The 20,099-nt window shown below is 39.4% G+C and overlaps 1 long non-coding RNA gene across 14 annotated transcripts; it reads left to right on the plus strand.

Annotated features, from left to right (window-relative positions):
* The first annotated feature begins 1,138 nt into the window (after positions 1 to 1,138).
* Positions 1,139 to 19,875, plus strand: LOC124068016. Of its 14 annotated transcripts, none has more exons than XR_006844870.1 (7): positions 1,164 to 1,241; positions 1,767 to 2,251; positions 4,022 to 4,098; positions 10,896 to 10,939; positions 15,735 to 15,798; positions 16,802 to 17,252; positions 17,463 to 17,630. It is a non-coding gene; the product is annotated as an uncharacterized LOC124068016 (long non-coding RNA). The 14 variants fall into 14 exon arrangements; XR_006844865.1 differs by lacking the exon at positions 1,164 to 1,241 and adding an exon at positions 13,622 to 13,730 and having other exon boundaries at positions 1,248 to 2,255; XR_006844869.1 differs by lacking the exon at positions 1,164 to 1,241 and having other exon boundaries at positions 1,248 to 1,907; positions 2,194 to 2,255.
* Positions 19,876 to 20,099: the final 224 nt, after the last annotated feature.

Genomic DNA, 20,099 nt, shown 5'->3' on the forward strand with positions numbered 1-20,099 from the left:
GAAAGGTACTAGAAAAAAAAAAATATTACGCCAGTAGCCAACCAAAAGTACACCATCAACAAGATGTGTTTAATCATTCGTTTGAAGAATAACAACAGCCATGTGTGCAAGGCTTGACAATAGCTTGTAGTTTCCTGCTTGTTGTGGGGAAGCTTTAGTAGGGAATTTGCCGTAACACCAAGGCTACAGGGAGGAAAATAAAGAGGAAGAGTGAGCAGATCTGTGCAGAATACGGGAACGAAAGAGGAGGAGATGGTTAAGTGGGTTTTATCGGAAAGCTGGAAGAGGGACAGTTCCTGAATGTGGTCTTTTTCTATCCCTCGGGCTTCTGGTGGACTTGTGACAACAACACACACACACATCCACTTTTTTTCTTTTTCGAAAATTCTAATTTGTGTTTATCTTTTTGTGTTCACTGCATGTGGCATTTCTCATTTTACTTTTTGCATGTGTAATCAAGCTTTTCACTTCATACTTCGCACATGCACAGTACCAGTAAAAATATGATTTGATTTTTTTACACTTGTGATTCACTTAAAAATCAAATGTAGGAGCAGTAGATATTGTAGATAATGTCAAAATGTCAGTGCTATTTTGAATATTCCCTGACTTTGCCCAAATCCCCACAGTTAATACAATAAGAAAAGACACGTGTGAGACAAAACAACCACTGTACATCACATTATCTACTGATATTCCATCTGAGATGAGACGGTGTTTTCATGGCAAATTCAAGATGTGCCATGAACTTAACGACTTGGTGCACACTGGTCACAAGAAAATTATTAACTCTCTACTATACAATGAAGAGGAACTCCCAAATACAACTTATAATTTGATCAGTGTTGACCATGATCAAGAATGACTGGAGAACAATGGACCACATTTAAGACTTGATAAACCTTTCTGGGACTTTAAACAAAATGTGATTTGTAAATAGATTGTTACCTGTTATGCCCAGGAAATGTTGTTATCAGTTTTGTCTTGTCCCTATGTTGTCTTGTGATTTCCTGCTTTATTTTGTCACTACTTCCTGTCTGTGTCTATTGTTGTCACCTTTGCTTTTTCCCTTTGTCTGTTTTCCCTCCTTTGGGATTACCTGTCTCCGCCCTGATTATTTCCACCTGTGCCGTTACCTTGTGTGTGTGTGTGTGTGTATAGTCCTCGTCTCCCTTCGTCCTGTGCCAGTTTGTCTTTTCTGTTGTGTCAGACAACCAGTGTCATCTCCATGCCATTGCCAGGTACACTTATCTTTCAAGTATTTACTTTGTAAATTAAATACAAATTGATTATTTATTAAATCTCATAGCTTCAGAAATGAAAGATTGCTATTGTTTATTTTAAGTAATGTATTCATGTGTTGATTAACAAGGAGACTTGATAATGACATTTGAATATGCTTTATATGTTTTATTAAACTGATCCCATAGCGATTAACTGTAACTTGTATTCAGCTCTACTTTTTGTGCAGTTGAATTTGGTGCAGACTAAACAGTCAAAAATAAAGTTCTGTTAAATTTAAAGACAATGTAAAATTAAAGTGATCTCAAGAAGGATTTGTGGTTCAAAGAGTTATCGTAGTTGCTAGACGGTTTATTTGCTCTAAATTGTATGAGGTCAGTATCTGGCGTTCTGTGTAGTTTCAGCTACAGTATAAGTCAGATATGCAGAAAGTGTTATGTGTGTGTGCCAGAACATTTTAGTCAAAGAAACACAAACCAGCAGCCAGTTAAACACAGTGGGTTGTTTTCTCTTTGGACCAACAGAAGTGTGTGGCTTAGCCAGAACGATAACGACTGTGCTGACGGGAGCCAGCACATGCTACCCAAACAGAGCTGATCCAACAAACCTGAGTGACAGTGACTTTAATTTTGGGATTTTGTTTTTGTTGGATTTTATTTACAATGGTGGGTCGGAAATTGTCTTTTAAGATAAACATTCAGCCACTGCCAACAGTCTCAAAAGAAGTTTATTCATATCAGTGACCCAGAAATGTCACAAAGTAATCATATTTCACATGCGTTTTCAAATCACTGATTATTTAATATTATGTGTAAACCAAACCTGAAATTTCTGCATTTTTAACAACGTAGTGTTGTCTTGCTGTTATCAGAATGTAAACATAGAGCAGAGTTACTGGTTTGTTGGAGTATTGTTCCACATCGGGCTTTGTTAAAACCTCAACCTTTTCAGTGAGAATCAGTTCAGCTGTGGTAAATAGCAGCTTGGGCAGCAGTGGTGCTGTTGACAGGTAGGTAAGTAGCTCTTGCCCTCCCTTCTTTCTTCTCATCAGTTTTTGTTCAGTTCTCAGAGAGAAATGACTCTTAAAATGACTGATTAACTAAACTAAGTCTGTTCCGTAGTCTGCAACAGGAACATGAATCTTGGCAAAAGTCATTTTCACTGTAGATCTTGCCAGCATATCAAAAGCATCAACAAGTGCCAGATCTTATAAAACCTTTTAAGGTGCCACTAAATAATTGTGAACATAGTGTAGTGTCATTTTTTTATTTTTGCAAACAGGTTCCTGTACTCCCATGTAGTCCTCAGCTGTAAGAACTGAACTCACTCCTAGTGCCTTCATTTAGTGTCGTGACCAGGAGTCATGGATGAGTTTGCCTCAACCCATTTGTTTTTGTGGATAGCCCTCTAACTGCATGCACATGCACACAATCAAGCATGCCAAAACATGGAATACACACACGCACACACACACACACACACACACACACACTGAGAACCAAATGATCCATCAAATTACTGAAAGGGAAGTAGGACAGTGTTTGTTTATCCTCAGGATCTGAAACAGAAATAAATGACCACATTATCACAGTTGTCCCAGAAGCAAACTATCATCTGTTTATTTTGCAGAACACAGTGCAAGCAGAATATACATTGTAAAGTTTTCCCCCATAGCAATTGGTCAAATTTCAATTTGATAATTTTTACAATGTCAGGGTTAGGATTATTTATTATTTTTTGGTGGATACTAATTCCGGAGAGTGCTTTAACCTTTAGCATGGCCTTTGATGCTACTCATCATTACTGATTTTAGATCATATTCACACAGCAGCCAATATCCCGACGTCACACTGGGAATCGGACAAATTGTCATTGTTTCACTGATTCCTGGGCAAATGAAGGACAATGGATTGTAGCAGTCCTAAGAGACATTGAACAATATTCTGAGGTAAAACAACATTGATGACCAAATAGCTACTTTTAGACAGCAGTTAACATTAGCATTCAATCAACCAATGTCACAGGAGTTCAATAATGTTAACAATAATACACAATACGAGAAGTATCTGCACATTAGACACATTCACATACGTGAATATGTAGACACATTCATGTATTCTCTTATGTGAATGTGTCCTTTTTTTATTTTACTGCTGTTGTTTTATGGTACATAGCATAGGGAGGCACAGTGGTGCGGTGGTTAGTGCTGTTGCCTCACAGCAAGAGAGTTCTGGGTTTGAGTCCTGGTCTGTGCCTGCGTGGGTTTTCTCTGGGTACTCCGGCTCAGTCCCAGAGGACATGCACATTGGGTTAATTGGCTACTCTACATTGCCCCTAGGTGTGAGTGTGAGAGTGTGTGGTTGTCTTTGTGTCAGCCCTGCAATTGATTGGAGACCAGTTCAGGGTGTACCCCGCCTCACACCCGTAGTCATCTGCAGAGGATCCAGCCCTGACCTTGCATGGATGGGATTGTATCCCCTGTCACATAAACAATCCCAACCCAGTGCATACTTTCTGTTTACTGTACTGTTATACTGTTATCATAGCACTACATCTACACCACTGCTGTGCTGCAATGCTGTTATAATGAGAAAACAAATTTTTCTGTGTGGCAACAAAAAGTAGAAGAATCCCCAAATTAGACTGCATTAGTGTGCCTCCATTAGAATGTCCATGTGCTGAAAACTAATGGAATTATTACTGACAACAGAAGTGCTCTTTGGCCTTAACTCTCATGGCTTTCTACTGGCTTAAAAGTTGTTTCGTTTTTTTTTTTCAGGAACATGTAAAGTGCTGTTATATCATCCAGTGTCTGTCAGTGACTCTACAAGAAGAAAAGCTTTATTTCATTCAGAGGTGAGACTACATGTTCTTTATCTTTTAAAAGTGAAGTGGCTCTGTCTGCTCATCTCTCTCACTTGGCCTAGACTGAAATAAAACTCGAGTGAGGTTTTCGAGATGGTGCAGACGTACGTGTTTAATTTCTTCAGATAAAATCATCTGATAGAGAATGCAAAACAAGGACACGTCATTTTATTTTATTTAAATAGTCCAATTAAAGCCAGGTTTGTGATGCTGCCTCTGCTGTATTGCAAATTAAGACAGTCAGTGTGTTTGAGAGGTCACTGCTTCTTTTGTGCCCATGATTTCCATAAAGATATACAGACAGACAGATGGAGAGAGAGAGATGAATTCTCTTCAGTCCAAGCATGTTGCTTTTTTGGGTCCCTCTCTCCCTGTTGTTGACAGCTCCGGTTAGAGTGGGAAGGTAGTTCATTTTGCCAAAAAAGAGTGACCCATATGTCATTCCACCAGGACATATCACACTTGTGGTGTGTTGTGCCTAAATTAGCTAATATTGATGGAAATAATCCTCACCAAAAATATTTTTATGTATTTTACAAATTCATCTCCAGAACATCATCCGACCCCTGGTAACATCATCATTTTTTTAAGCATAAATCTAGTAAAACTTAAAGCAATTAAAAATAGTTACTAATTACTGCTGGTTCAGTGATACATTCAATGTGCATATTGGAGAAAACTGTGCAGAATTTCAAAAATGTATTTTAGGTTTCAAAGCATTAAATAAAAACCCAAATATCTGGAAAAATCATTTTATTAAGAGAAGCGGTCCTCCAAGCATTAATCAGCATTTATATAATTATTTACAGGACCAGCACAAACTATTAATGCTTTCAGTCCACTCAAGCTGCTTGCTAATTTGAGGGGTGCAGAGCAGAGCCACACTCAGACCAAATGCACTATTTTCTACCCCAAGAACATCATGTCCTGTACACTGCTTTCTCACTCTGCTCCATGCTGAGAAAAGAAAGAAGAAATTGCATCATTTGAATCCAGTATATAGTATGCTTTCCTGAAGCGTGTGAATGTTTTGTGTATTTTGGACCAGTGAGGATTTGCTTGAACCAACTAGCACAGCTATTTGCCATGAAGAGCGTAGCTTTTATATCACCTGCATGCAGACAGTGGTATCCTGCTCCCATATGACTATGTACAGCTTTTTAAGGTGTCATTTAGTGAAACCCATATCAACCCATTAGGGGTTTTAAAGGCAAAACTTGGCCCTTCTTGGTCCACTTTGCTCAATCTGTATGCTGTTTATGAATCCTGTTGGCAGGTTGATGCTAAATAGTGGTGCTGTGGTGGAATAATATACTGCCCCAAGACTCCTGCTGAAATAGCACTGTTTGTCTCTCCTTTATTACCACCACTGAGGTGTCCTTGAGCAAAGCCAGTCTGCTGTTCCAGTGGAGCTGCTCAGTGGCCAACAAAGCAGACTGTGGTTGTGCGAGCCAGGTGTGAAGGTATGCAACCGTGAGTGTGGTCACCATGTTCAGGCTCTCGGGGCTACTTTCCTGAATGAATAAAGGTTTAGACCAGTGTTGTTACAGAGAACTTGCAGGTGTTAGGCTTCTACACCCTAATACTTCAGAATATGAAACCAGCATATCATATAGCACTAAGAACATGCATTACTTTTATCATCATAGGTGCAATCCTCCAATCTCTAAGTGCTCAGCATGATCTCCATGATTATTACGTTAAGTCACAAAGGCCATGGATGTGCAGTCACGCCATCCCTCATACGGAGTCTTATTATGGTTGACTGAGCGAGTGTGTGTGTGTGTGTGTGTGTGTGTGTGTGTAAATGTGTATCCTTCATTTAGTCATATTGGAATTGTCAAGAGGCAAGAACTGCGGAGGATATTGAGTTCATGTCCTCAGTAATTATTCTGGGAATTTGGGTGTTTTGGCAACCTGCAAGGAGTTTCCATTCTACAGTTTAAAACTCATAGTCGTATTTTATAGCATTTTTGAGTCATAAAGGATTCACAGCATTTCTACACCAGTTTATTCCTGCCAGTTAAAAGAGAGCAGCATTTAGGTCTTAATTTTGCCCATTAAAATCCAACTTAAAGATGAAAATTCCAAAAGAAGAGAAAAAAGGGACACTTTTTTGGTGTCTGATCTGGAAAAAAAAGGGGTTAGATATGCATTTGGGGAAACTTAGACTTTTTCTAAAATCCTGCTAAGGTGCAGAAACCACAGAGTAACTAAAAATAGGTGTGACAGAATAGTTCAGAACAGACTGGGTGTCACAGATAAAGCTACTGGTAAGAGAATGCAAGAGCAGGGTTTTCAAGTACCTTACAAGGTACATTACAAGTTCAAGGGTAATTTCAAATATTTCAGTCACATCACATTCAACTATCTTTTATTTCCTGTTCCACTCCCACTCAATTCCCAGGAAGATGTTCACGTTGAGTGTGTGTCTGAGTATGTGTGTTCCTGAGTGCATGTGTGCGAGTGTGGAACCTGGGCATTCAAAACTGACTCCTTGAATTTTAGCTATTTAAAACTAAATTACACTTACAGGCACAGAGAATCCTATCAAGTCATTATTTTTGTTTCATTTATGTGCTGTGAGCCAGAGAATGACTCTTGCGGGGTGTCACGAGGACCAGCAGTGAATAGGCCTGAAAATGTCAGTATGTGCAGTGGATATGAGAAGCTTTAACTGCAATTAATGGGCTGCACCCTCGGTGCTCATAATATATCCACAGAGGAAAGGGTGGTGTTGTTGGTGGTGGTGAAAGTGGGGGTCAGAGGTTGCCATGACAATGCCAGCAGGAGTCACTTCCAGTCATCACTTTGAATGTGTTTAAGTCCACAATAGACACTGACACCCATGCTGGTCCACTCTGTCGGTCTGAATAACTGATCGTTTTCACACATACTCATGATGACATTCTATGAAAACACTCAGCTGTTCTCCTCTCCTCTCCTCTTATGCTGTCCTTACCCTCACACTCCTATAACACCCTTCAGCCCCTTCCCTTTCCTCCCTTCCTTTCTGGGTTGAAGTAGGTGCACAATGAACAGAATGAATCCATTTTAATTGACAGGTTCCTGTTACACTGTGGCCTGGCTATGCACGATGGGTAATGCATGAAGGACCTACCTGGTTTGGTTTCCAATAAGGAATGACACTGCCAGGCGCTAATGGCATGAGACAGTGTGTGTGTGCGTGTGTGCGTGAGCCCCCGCTTGCATGTGTGCGTGTTAGTGCACACATGCATATGCTCATCTAGCAGCTTCAAATGAGCACTGGCAGAGCCAAATACCCATCAGATGACAGCTTGCACGTCAGGGTCTGTTTATGGACTCATTTGCCTTTAACTGTGTGCTTCAGTGAGCAGGAGTCACGAACAGCATCATGACATACGGAAACACCGTTGCTTTGTTTCTGATAATGGTTTCCAAATCATGCTCTTAATCAGAAGAAAACAAGGCGCAGATAACCGATAAGCACATGTTTAACTATTGCATTCATCTGATGTCAGAATAAAGTTGTCCTGTTTTTGTTGTCTAGATTAGTGTAAAAATGAATTCAGTCTTGAAGGATTTGATCTCTGTACCTTTGAGAAAAGACAGAGATAAAGAGGAGGATTTGCATACTCCAAAAGCATAAAAGATTCATGGGATAAAGACAGGCTGATAGGAATCGCACTTCTAGAGTCAGCCTTTCTCATTTTGTGTGCCATTTTGTCGTGACAGAGTTTGTATTTATTTAGATGTTTAACCATAAGCAGCCTTCAAGTTTTATGAGTCTTTGTTGATACATGTGATGATGGGGTCTGTTTCATAGCTTTCTACCTTCCCATAAACCCAAAGATGACACTCAGCACCTCCGAATGATTGTACCAGAATGTCATGTCAATCCCCCCCTTAAACCCCTCTGCTGGCTGATATTATAGCAACAGAGACTGTGCTTCTGACACACCACAAACAGCATCTTGGTAGGGAAATAAGCTTAGGTTTACTGAGCTGTGAGGTTTTAGCTTTCAGCGGGCTGGTGATTGAGACATGAGATATGTGGCATTGCACAAAGCAGAGGCTAGAAGTGCACTTCTGGGAAAGAGCAACCCTTAAAGGAGAGAGATAGTGAGATAGACATTTAGGTGGTTTTAATGATACACACAATAAACTGATCCTTTTCACCCAAATGAGTTTTCTGTCCAAGGAGGGAGAACACTGATTACAATGGTGACTTACCTTTTATTGTATGCATGTGTTTTCATTCAATAAGTAAAAGGATTTGTGCTGCAACTCATTTCTTTTAGTAGTCACTTGAGACACACTCAGGAAACGGAATCCTCTAATAAAGGAGATTATTTCTTTCTGTTTGCCCACAGTTCTAAGTGTTTGTCACCTGTCTTTGAAGTTTTGACAAGACGGAACTTGATGCCACTGCTCCACTTGCGCTCTATCAAGTGAGATTTTGAGATTTTTTTTAAAAAAGAAAAAGTTACCATCTGATGATCTGTAAACTGTCAGAAAATGCTAGAAAAAAAATCCCAAAAAATACCCAACCTTATCCCCCTTCAGGGAGCACCCATTTGTTTACTCAGTCTTATTAACCAGTCCCTCCACACAGCTGAAATCATAATCATGTATCTAAAGAGTTGGAAAAACTTGCAAATACTTTCAGGAATTTCCCTCCAGGGATAAATAAAGGAATTCTGATTCTGTTAAACAACTTACTAATTACCTGATTGTTCGTAACACTCTGTCTGTCCAATCTGGTTATGGCTGTATCACTGCAACTTTTAGTGTTCTCAGTGACATCAATGTATCTTCAGATATTCAATAATATCACTCGGCAGTTGTTACTGATCTATAGCTAAAGTATTTGACTCTATTGATCATTCTATCCTTACCGGTAGTCTGGGCAGCATTTTGGTCTCTGGTTACATTGTGGTGTGGTTCTGTAACTATCTCACGGACAACGTGCAATGTGTTTACTAAACCTCCTGTCTCAGCCCTTCTTTCCCCCTAAAGGTGTACCCCAAGGGTAGCTCATAGGCCCCATGCTATTTTACACATTGATATTTTTATTGGTATTTCTTCTTAGCCCCTGCCCGCTTTCCTCAAAAGGCTCCACCTTTAGCTAGGCCACTATTATAAATGAGATTTGTTCTCAATGGCTTACCTGGTTACATGAAGGTCAAACAAAAAATATATAATTTGTTTTTTTTATTCCAAAAGTTACTTAACATCAGTCTGGAAATCACTGCTACACTAAACGATATACAATGATATACATATATATGACAGTAATATACTGTTGGCTGTGGACACAGTTGTGACCTCACTGAAAATATCCAACAGTGACGGCAAGATTTTCTGTTTGTACACTCAAAGGCAACCACTGGAGGTCAGTAAAAACAAAATTTTATTATTTTGCTATTTTTTGCGCCATGGTTAATGTGTTTACATATCAAAGTTGTAACAAGACATAGAAGGCCCTCTTTTTAATCAAATAACATCAGTAACAACTAACATGTGACTGAGAATAAAAGTCCTCACCAACAAGTGCACAAATTTCGTAGTGTGCGAGTCAAGTGTGTTATTAGAACTATAACCTAACGCCGAGGAGTTGTGTGTTTACTGTACCACAATATGGAAATGTGTTATCCCCAGAAAACACGTTCATCTTCACAGTGACTAAGCACTGTGAAAATGTTCTTATATAAACCTAAAATTGTCAAACTCTAATGTAGACAATGCTTTCGTGCTGAACTATTTATGCAGAGCTGCAGTATTGGGTTCAGCTTCATGGCATACCGGTGGCATAAGAAATTATGCTTGTGAGTTAAAATTACACCACAAATCAAGACACAGTACATGGCTTTATGATGCCAGCTGAGAAAATGAGATTATTCTCCTGTCATTGTCAGTGTCATGTGGGACTTAAAGAAATGGTATCTCATTAGGAACAAGAACAGCAGGGGCTTAAAACCTGACTTCCTATCTGTCATTGAATATGACACAGGTACACACACACGCATGCGCGCACACACAAACACATATATCGTGTTTGCTTTGTTCTCCTCACGTAGCCTGGAAAGCTTGACAACACGTGCTGGAAGTAAAAACAGAAACATGCTGCAAAGCACCGATGAAGGACGATGTTTCACAATAATTTTGAGAATTTGTTTTGTAAGATTTTTTTTGAATAAGATTGTAAGACTAAGTCTAGAATGTGTTGTCAAATTTATGAAGATGCTTTCTTAATTTTCCTGTGTTTTATGAAGTTACAGTGCGATGAGCTCCTTTAAGCCACCTTAGTTCTCCTCCTCTTTCTCGTCTTCTCCTCTCTGCCACTCAGCAGCCAGTGTTCCAGCATGTCTGCCTCCGCTTCACTGTGATGTGATCATTTTAGCCCTCCATGGGACAGGGCCAGACCACGTGGGAGTGCTGCCCGGATGAGGAGGAAGCCTGCACTCTGATCTAAGCTCCTCTCTGCTCTCTTCGCTCTGCGCCACCAGCTGCTTGGTGTCTCAGCCCATTTCCACTTCTGTCACCAGCAAGCAGAGTCAGAGCTTATGTGCAGTAGCCTACATGGTTGATTACATAATTCCTCTGAAGATGACTGTGATCACATCAGAGGTCCAGAGTTGTGAATTAGAAAAAAATTACAGAGAAAAATAATGGCTCTTCAGATGTTCTTCAGCAGTTGGACCTGGACTGGGTTTCCTTATGTATCATTGCTTATGTTATGCAATCTTTATACCTGTCTACTGATTACTTTGCTAACTTTCTTTGTGTGGCCTATCCTCTTCCAGATCACCATGGCGGAAAGGAGGTCACATGGCACAGGAACCACTTGGTGAGACCCCAAGCAACTCAGTTTCTTCTGTACACACAAAGCTATCATGTGTCTGTCTGTCAAGGGTGAAAGATCCCTCCTCTGCAGCTCTTCCTAAGATTTCTTTCATATTTCTTTCATATTTCATAGTTTGTTTGTTTTTTCCGGTTTTAGTTTGGACTGTATCAAGGCAAAGGCAAGAATGCATTTTGTCTTTCAGTTCAGAGAAATTTTAAAACAACAAAACACATATTCAGATACATTATGAGAAAGTAAATCAGACTGTCCCTAAAGTAAGCGAATTTAGGACATTTACTGGCTAAAATTTGAAGCAGAGAGCAGGTGTGGACTTAACTGGATGGCTGAAGAAAAACAGGCGGCCTGGCCAACATCACCAGTAACTAAGCGCCAAGCGGCTTGAAAACTGTGACACTTAAGCCCATATATAGCATCAGACAAGGTAATTAATATACTGGAACATCTGGAGAGGATTTAGGTCTGATGAGGATTCCTGTTTGAGGGCCAGATAAGCACTCACTCAGTGAGTACAGGAGAGGCCAAAGGTGAGACATTCCCTGCAGAGGACCAACATGTTGTATTATGTTACATTCAATTTAACACTCCCCTTAACTGTGACACAACTGCACGTAGACTTCATTAACCATGACAGAGACAGAGTAGGCTGTGTCTTTTAGATTAAAGCTCTGTCTCGCAGCAGAGACATGCTTGAAGAGAGATGTGCTGCAGATGTGTTGTTGAACTTCAGAGCCTTTGATACATGCAGTTGCCACTGAAAGCTTCCTGCTAACTGAAAGCAGATGTCTCAGCACAGTTATGGTCTGTGTGTGTGTGTGTGTGTGTGTGTGTGTGTGTGTGTGTGTAAGTGTAAGAAAGAGGAGAGAGGGTTGCCAATAAATCCATGTGTGTGACCATGATTTTGTGCAACCCTTGTGTATGTTTAAACAAGGCTTCATTCTTAGACGGCAAACTAATAACATGACCTGTATCATGTTTCTGTAAAATAACAACGACAAATAATCTCGCTTTGGGTATTTCAAGTCTAAATGCAAAAGTTTCACAGCAGTGCAAGAAAATATGTGCTGTGTTTGGGTATGTTATCTTTTCTCACAGGCTGTGTTGTCTGAACAGGGCTGTATACATTAATTCATTCATTAGTAATAAATGTAGCTATAATGTGAAGAAATATACCAAGTATGACATTTAAGTCATTGCCTTAAGACCACACACACTTAAGCCTTGTGTTTTTAGCAGCTCTGGACAGTGTCACAAGATGTAAACATGACATTGAGACATCAAGTGCAATCTGAGTAAAGACTAATGAGGGCAAAGAGAGAGAGAAAGAAAGAATACCGCAAAAATCCTGCTCTTCACCTGATGTTTTGTGTTTCTTCATGCCTGTGACATATTCAACAGATAGACACTGAAACTGTGGTGAAAAGCTGGTATGATGTCAGTATGACAATCAGCAAATTGTATTCATTGCCTGTTTTTGCTAAGAGCCGTGATGAAGCAGAAAAAAACGGGCGAGGCACCAAATCTAGATAAAGCGCAACTGCAGCTGCACTGTTCACATGGGCAATGTCGCTGCTCTTAGCCTGTTAATATGGCTGAAATGACCATCAAGAGGTTCCTCAATGCAGCCTGAGATGCAGCTCATGTAGCCTGGGTGTTCTGGCTGTTAACTGAGAGCCGTTTCTCTGCAGCTTGAATCAAGGGATCAGTCAGGGATGCTTGATATTGGACTTTTGCTGATATCTGATATGCCAATATTTTCCAACTCATTTTGGCCAATTGTCAAGACCGACATATCCAAGTATTTCCTTCTGCCTAATTGCAGAGAAGTCTTTCCTGGTGGAAATAACATATTGTAATGCCCACTCTTATTTTAACGGCCCAGTAATAAATCAGACATATGATCAAAATACACAGTTACTGAGCAAAAATAAGAAAACGTAGTCAGTGGATCCCATGGCACATGCATAATTTAAATGCCTTCATTACAAATTATAATTAAAACCTTCATTACAGGCCGATGCTGATATTACACTTTAAAGTATTTATTGGTCAATACTCATCACATACTGACATAGGTATTGTGCTTACGCGCAACAGTTAGCCAAGACAATAAAGTCTTGGGCTGTAAAAAAAAAAAAAAAGTTGATCTGAAAAAATGATCTTTAAACCTGAAAGGAACTGCAGAGTTGGATGATTATTCTCGGTGTGTTTGTTGCAATTAGATACCCCTTTCGAACTGCCCACAGCAATTTCATCCAGCAATAGCAAAAAATATTAACTTGAGCAACTTTAAAAGTAAGACTTTTCCTAAGATCATACATTCACATTTACGTTATCATTTTACAGTTTTTTAGCAGCTTTGAATCGTAATTGTGCGCTGAATGCTTTACTCTCGCCAAGGTTTTTGTTTTTCTTTTGCCAAACAGAAGTCATGGTTTCCTTCCAACCAAATGCTGCAGCAGCTGAGTCCATTAATTACGGCTACATCCACTCACTGGTTATCGACACGCTGTAGAAATCATCTTCTTTCGTGTTTGGCTTAAATGAAAGCTACAGAGTACCTTGACTTGTTCATAGAGAAGATATTTCACAATTTTCCATTTATTTTCTCCATTTACTTTTTTTTTCTCATCCCATTTGTCTGTTTTTTGTTTGTTTTTTTTACAGTTGAGAGAGATTGGCATTTTGGGACTAAACCTCTGCTGGTCCTGAATTATTTTAGCATTGATATCACATGTTCCTCTGAATGTCTGTGTGTCTGAGAGAGAGATAAAGGGTTAGTCATATAATGTATATGAAGAGCACAACAGAGCCTCAGGGCCTTTTAGACTGTCAGTTGAGAAATTCTTTTCGATGGGTTTATGTCAAACAATAAGAAGGCCCAAGTGTCAGTCCCCGACCCACACCTTGTTTTCCCATAGTTTTCATCATCTAGATCTGCTTGTAAACCATATTCAGTCTGGCTGAACCCCTCAAGCTCTAGCAGCATCCCGACTGGAGGATTTTTGAATTCAATCTGGGCACCGGAGATAAAATGCTTTGAAATTTTACACTGCTGTCATTGTTGGGCATTGTATTCCACATGAGTATTGCATAATTTATGGGTAGAGTACAGGAACCCATCACTGTAATAAGACAGGGTGACACAAATCTTCACCTAGCAAAGAACAGGATGATAAGTAAACAGAAACCAACTCAGTGAAGGGCGCAGTGTTCTGTAGATGGTCATGGTGAATGTTGGGATGCGTAGTTTATTTTCACTCAGAGAAAACCTACAGTTTTTTTTTTTAAAGATATGGACACTGTCGACTTGTTTAGGTATCCATTTTATCTCCACCAGCAGCGACAATGGCGCTCTGTTGATCTGGTCAAATATCTCAGCAGCTGTCGCATAGACAATCATGAAGTGTATGTAAAGATACATTCAGACAGTCCTGCTGACTTTGGTGATCTTGACGTTTCCTCTAGTGCCACCATTAAATTGACATTTTTGTTTTTTTTTTTTTTACTCAACTGAACAATGATCGGACAGATTAACATCACCGACACGGATTTACAAAACTTAGGAGAGCACAATTTAAAAAAAAAAACATTTTAAGAAGAAGAGAAGTTGCTGGCTCAGTGGGGTTATTATAATTAAAGGTCAGAATTCCCGATTGATGTTTGACAAACATAACACCAACACAAACCTAGATACACACACTCAGCTTCCTTTACCATTTGAAATGGATCAGTCTAATGAGGGCACATTAGCTAAAGGTCACATTTTGAAACTCAACATGAGACTCTAGACTCCACTGGTGAGATTTTGACAAAACAGGAGGGTATGACATAATCTGGCACTGTTGTGAAGCTTTAAAAATATAGTACAGTAGAGCCTCTTGGAAGTGTGAAAATTAAGGAGAAATATTATTTCTGCCAAACATTAAGGTATCAACAATTCATAGACACACTTTTCTTAAAAATTACATAATACTTTCAATACTGTTTTTACTTTTTCTGTGTATGAAAGAGGCTACAGCTGTATTTCATTAAGCAGTGCTATATTTTATAATGACATCAGTGCTGAACTTTACCCTTGAACCTTGGTTAATTAATTAATTATTATTTTTATTATTTTACAGCCATACTAACGAATTAGTGTTGCTGTACTAAGACACAGCAGTGTGACAGCATACTAACATATTTATTGTATTTATTGGGCCGCCCTTAAAAAAAATAATTGGTCCTCACACCGCCTGAAGGTAACAAATCTGTTCCTCACAATTCTTATCTGTCCTGGCCATGGATGTGTAGTAGAACAGCATGCAGCAATGGAGAAGAGGGCTGTCACGGCACTGGCTAGCTTTCTGTTTTATAGCACTCTACTAACTCAAATGGAGGTAAACATTATGTGATCATGAGGCTTTTCTTCCCTGTTATTCAGATTCACTCAGAAATTTAACGGGCTATTCCTTGGCCAATGTTACACCCTTGCACAGAGTTTTATTAAAATCAGACCGGTAATTTTTCCATAATTGTGCTAACAGACAAGCAAACAATCTGAACCGAAAACATGACCTCCTTGGCGGAGCTAGGATTGAGTTGGATCCACAAACTTCATAAAAACTTGCATGAACACCCTTACACACAAAGCCAGTATGGTACAAATTCAAGCATGCACACAGTCCCATGACTCCTACACATGTGTGAGTCATGGGACTGTGCTTGAAGTTTATAATTTCTATATTTACTCACAGAAATAATATGACTCTCTCCTTTACTTCTTGTCTCCTCACAGACATAAATAAAGCTGACACATGGACTAGCTCTCTCTCAAAGGTTTCCCCTTTATCAAATGTGGAGTAAGTTGTGTGTGTGTGCGTGTGTGCGCATGTGCATGCATAAAATATTTGCAAAGTGATTGGGGGACATGAGGGGTTAAGAGACTCCCACTCACTTTTTTAGCAGTAATTTCTCACCCCCCGTAAGCCCGTAAGTCTAATTGGCCCACTGGGTGTTCATCACTTGTACCCTCTGACATAAGGCTCAGCCTTTATCGCTTATTAGCAATGTACCAGTATATCCAACATGGTTAGTCCAGTCTACTCTTTCCATATTAGTTCCCTTGTGCCCAACAGTGAAGTCCCTGTGGGCCTTTGTTGTGTGGTGGATTTAACTACACATGAATTTTGCCTGTACAATTGGATTGATTTCCGAATGAAAAAGATAAGATGCCATGAACTTTGAGTGAAAATGTTCCGCAGAGGGTGCAGTCAGATATTGTTAAGCACTGAAGGACCGATTTCCTCATTGCAGTGGGCCTTATTCACTAATGTGTGTAATAAAATATTCTTAGTTACAGAATCAGGACATGTGCACATTGGCCAGTTTTGTTCTTATCACTGTGTGTTTGTTAGTAAATCAAGTGTGTGTCCCTACTAGTTCTACACCCTTGCTGTCAACAGTGTTAGTGCTGCTAGCTAAAGTTAGCAGTGTTCATGGACAGCTCCGCAGTTTAATGTAGAAATGAGATGGAAAAGTCTCCAAAGAAAATTGACGTATGGTCCAGGAGAAAAGGAGTTTTCGTTGAAAATGGAGAAACTCTTACTTTGTCTGACCTCGGGGGACGGATAAAATCATTTGCCTTATCGGCAAACAGGTGAATGCAGAGCTCAAGTAACTTCATGTTGAACTCCCTTATTAGACCAGTCACAAATCATTTACAGATAAAACTATCAAAAATATCTGCTGTGAAAAAAAGACCTATTAAATTTCACAAAAAAAGATTAATATGACATTTTCCAAATATTAAATGCTTGTTTTGTTTTTTTTTTTATTTCAACCTGTATCAATACTTGTTTCTAGGTCCAACAACCTGCTTCATGTAAGATAATGAAGTCTGCCATCACCACATATCACATGTCAAAGAAAAACCATATGCACACAGGCATCCTGACCTGCTCAAGGAAAAGCAAAGGTGTTACTAATAATGTTAACTATGGCTCTCTTCTGTTCAAATGTCCTAGTAAGCCATGACAGTGTGACAGAGAGCCAGCATACACAATACCAGGACCCTGATACTGAAGCGGTTAAGTGGATTCAGCCATCATTACACCTGTGCTTTTTCTGCTGTGCTATGTCAAAATGTTTCTGTCTGACAAACAACAAACATGAAGAGTCCACCTTGTGCACTAAAAGGCTACCAAGATAATGAGGTGCCACTGTGCAGACAGGTGATCAGCAGCAACGGCGAAACTTGATGATGACACCTAGTGGGCAGGTCAAGCATGGCAGAGCCTGAAAATATCACCTGGTGGTGAGTACAAATCACACAGGCAAAATTCACATGCACACACTGTGGACATGTGACATATCTACCATATGATTCAAGTAATGTTTTAAGAGAGATTAATTATTTCACATATTCGTCATGAGTTCTTTTTGGGTTTTTTTTTAGTTAGCAATTTGAAAAACGACAGTGTCCCTTTATTGTGAGTAAATATAGTTAAGTATGCATCCCCGGCAGTCTGAAAGTCTGCAGAAAGTCCACTTGAAGAGTGGTGAAGCCCCGACATTTGGATCAAGCTTCACTTTATCCTCATTTACCCCTGAGGTCCACATTTCTACAGCAGTAACAAGGCTTAAAGGCTTTTCTCATTTCACTGGCTGAGAAATGCAACCTTCTTTTTACTCTAAATGACTACAATGACCCTTATATTTACCTGATGTTTACATGCAGGTTTTTTGTTGTTCTATCAAAAAGAAATGTTTAAAATAATCTGGAAAAAATAAACAATTGCCAAATACCAATAGACTGTGTATTATTAATGATGGGCAAGCTGCCAGTGCTGATTTTCACTTCCAACAAGCGTTAAAATCGTAATATAGTGAATTTCATTTCTGTCCCGATCTTTTATGCACATGCTTTCATAGAAATGCCAGTAATGAAATGACATTATAATCTATTTTTATTCATTATTGGGAAAGACTGATTGTGACTATGTGGATGAGCCCACATAGTCTCATAATCTCTTTCTTATTTATAAAAAAGTCAAGCAGATCATTTAAGGTCCAAGGTCATCATGTATATGAAAAGAGGTTAGATGAGAGTTTTTTCTTTTAATTTCTTTTGTTTGTTTTGTTTTCCCCTCTCTCAGATCTGTGCAGCATTTGGAAAAGGAGGCACAAAAAAAAAAAAGATTGATATCTCTTCTGAATTGAATGGACTGATGTGCTGTCAGACCAGCCTCCACAGAGAGATAATAATGAAAAAATATCATACTCAGTCACTTAGAATCTCTCTCAAGCACCACCTGAAAATACCTTCTCTTCATGCTGCCCTGTGTTTCCTGAAGTCAGTTAATGAGCTGTAGTTCATCTGGGAAGTCCCTGCACGACCCTCAAATATTAGATACTTATCAGCAGAAGTTTAGTACATCAGCTGAAGCAGTGGTTATTTCTGCTGAAGATGGATTTCCTCTCAGAGAACTGGCCAAGCACAAGGTGATAAATCAGCTTGATGAATGTGTAGACTGGGTCAGAGTTGAAGTTCTATTAATGGCCGGTTATTCAGGATGAGCATATTTCTTGTATTACTTCTGTATTTTATTAACTTGGTGTGGATTTTTGACAAAATTTTTTTGATTAATAATAGAGATTTTCTTTAGATGATGAAAGTCGAGCTCATTCTTTTAATATTGGTGTTGTTCGTGTGAAATATTTTCCTTGAACGAATATCACCGTCGAGGTGAAACATTAGAGGATACTTGATCCGACCTTGAAAACACTACAGCAAAATGGTCCTGGAATGTTAATCTGGCAAAAACCAAAAAAACAAACTTTATTTTGTAAAGAATATAGTTGAACAGAGGGATAAGCAAAGGCGAATAGATGCAGTAGAAAGGGGCAGAAGGTCAGGAAAATAAACATTGCTGTTGTTTGGACTAGTTTGTGTTGTTCTCTCTGTGGGACATCAGTCCATTTCCTTAGGGTGTCCTCAGCTAATGTTTCATTAATGCTGTATGTTTCCTCTTGCTGTATTTTGATGCCACAGTGGAATTGTGACAATCTCCATTACGTATGAGAGCCCCTATCTTGCACAGCTGTCCTCTTCTCAGCAATCGCCTTCAATCAGCCGTTCGCTTTGATTTATCACTTCCTGTTGTCCTTGGGATTGCTACATTTCACTACACCGTCTCTTTAGCTACAGTTTGAAACTCCAGCTCTTCTGATGCTTGGGAGCGCTGACCGCAAGGCCTAGCTGTGGGGTCTAAAATAGTTTGGAGTCAGAGGATGAGATAAAAGGGATGTCATAATGGAAAACAAAATGACTTGGCTGGTTGTGGGCAGGTTGTACGCTTGTGAGAACTTACCATCATCATCATCGTGATGGCTTTGTGACTTCTGGTCCCACAGGGAGTGAAGGGTGGGAGCAACACTTGAGTAATTATTCTCCAGTTGTGCATCTGCATTGGCATGATTAAAATAGCACTTAGTCTTTGTGACTAAACAACCAAATCTCTATTGGGTGATTGTCTGATGGATTGAGCGTCAGGCCTCATTAGGATGCATTCAGTTCAGGGTCACTGAGTCTGGGGCAAGGAAACAATCCACCACCCTTCCCACATATTCCTCCACTTCCTGTCCCAAATGGCTCTTCCCCATCCCCGAGAAAAGTGATAATTTCTCATTTCACTGTCTTCACTTTTAACTGAGAATCTGTATGAAGAAAGAAAGAAATTAGAGCTTTTCAGAGTTGGACACAAACCGCAAAAAAACTTTGCATCAGTTAACAATGGTGAACTTGACCGTTTCACTTAAACGTTTACGTATCATTAACATTTACAGAATTGATCATCACTCAGGGAAATACCAGACTCTTTACTTACTAAAACCTCAACTATATTAACCACTTTTTCAAATATCTTTAGTACTGGGCAGGTAGGAGCTTTTTTTTTTTTTTTTTAACAATGAATTGCAAAACACTTTGCCTTCTGGATTCTCACATTTAAGCCCTTAAATATCTGCAGGGTATAAAATTGGTTCCAACCACCCACAACAAATTGTGAGAATGATGTGAATTTGATCCTACTTTTTGGGACAGGAGTAAAAGCATGTTATCCTCTTCTTACTGTAGCTTAAAAAAGAAAAAAAATGTCCTATC

Source organism: Scatophagus argus, chromosome 12, assembly GCF_020382885.2.
Source record: "Scatophagus argus isolate fScaArg1 chromosome 12, fScaArg1.pri, whole genome shotgun sequence".
Lineage (NCBI taxonomy): Eukaryota > Metazoa > Chordata > Actinopteri > Scatophagidae > Scatophagus > Scatophagus argus.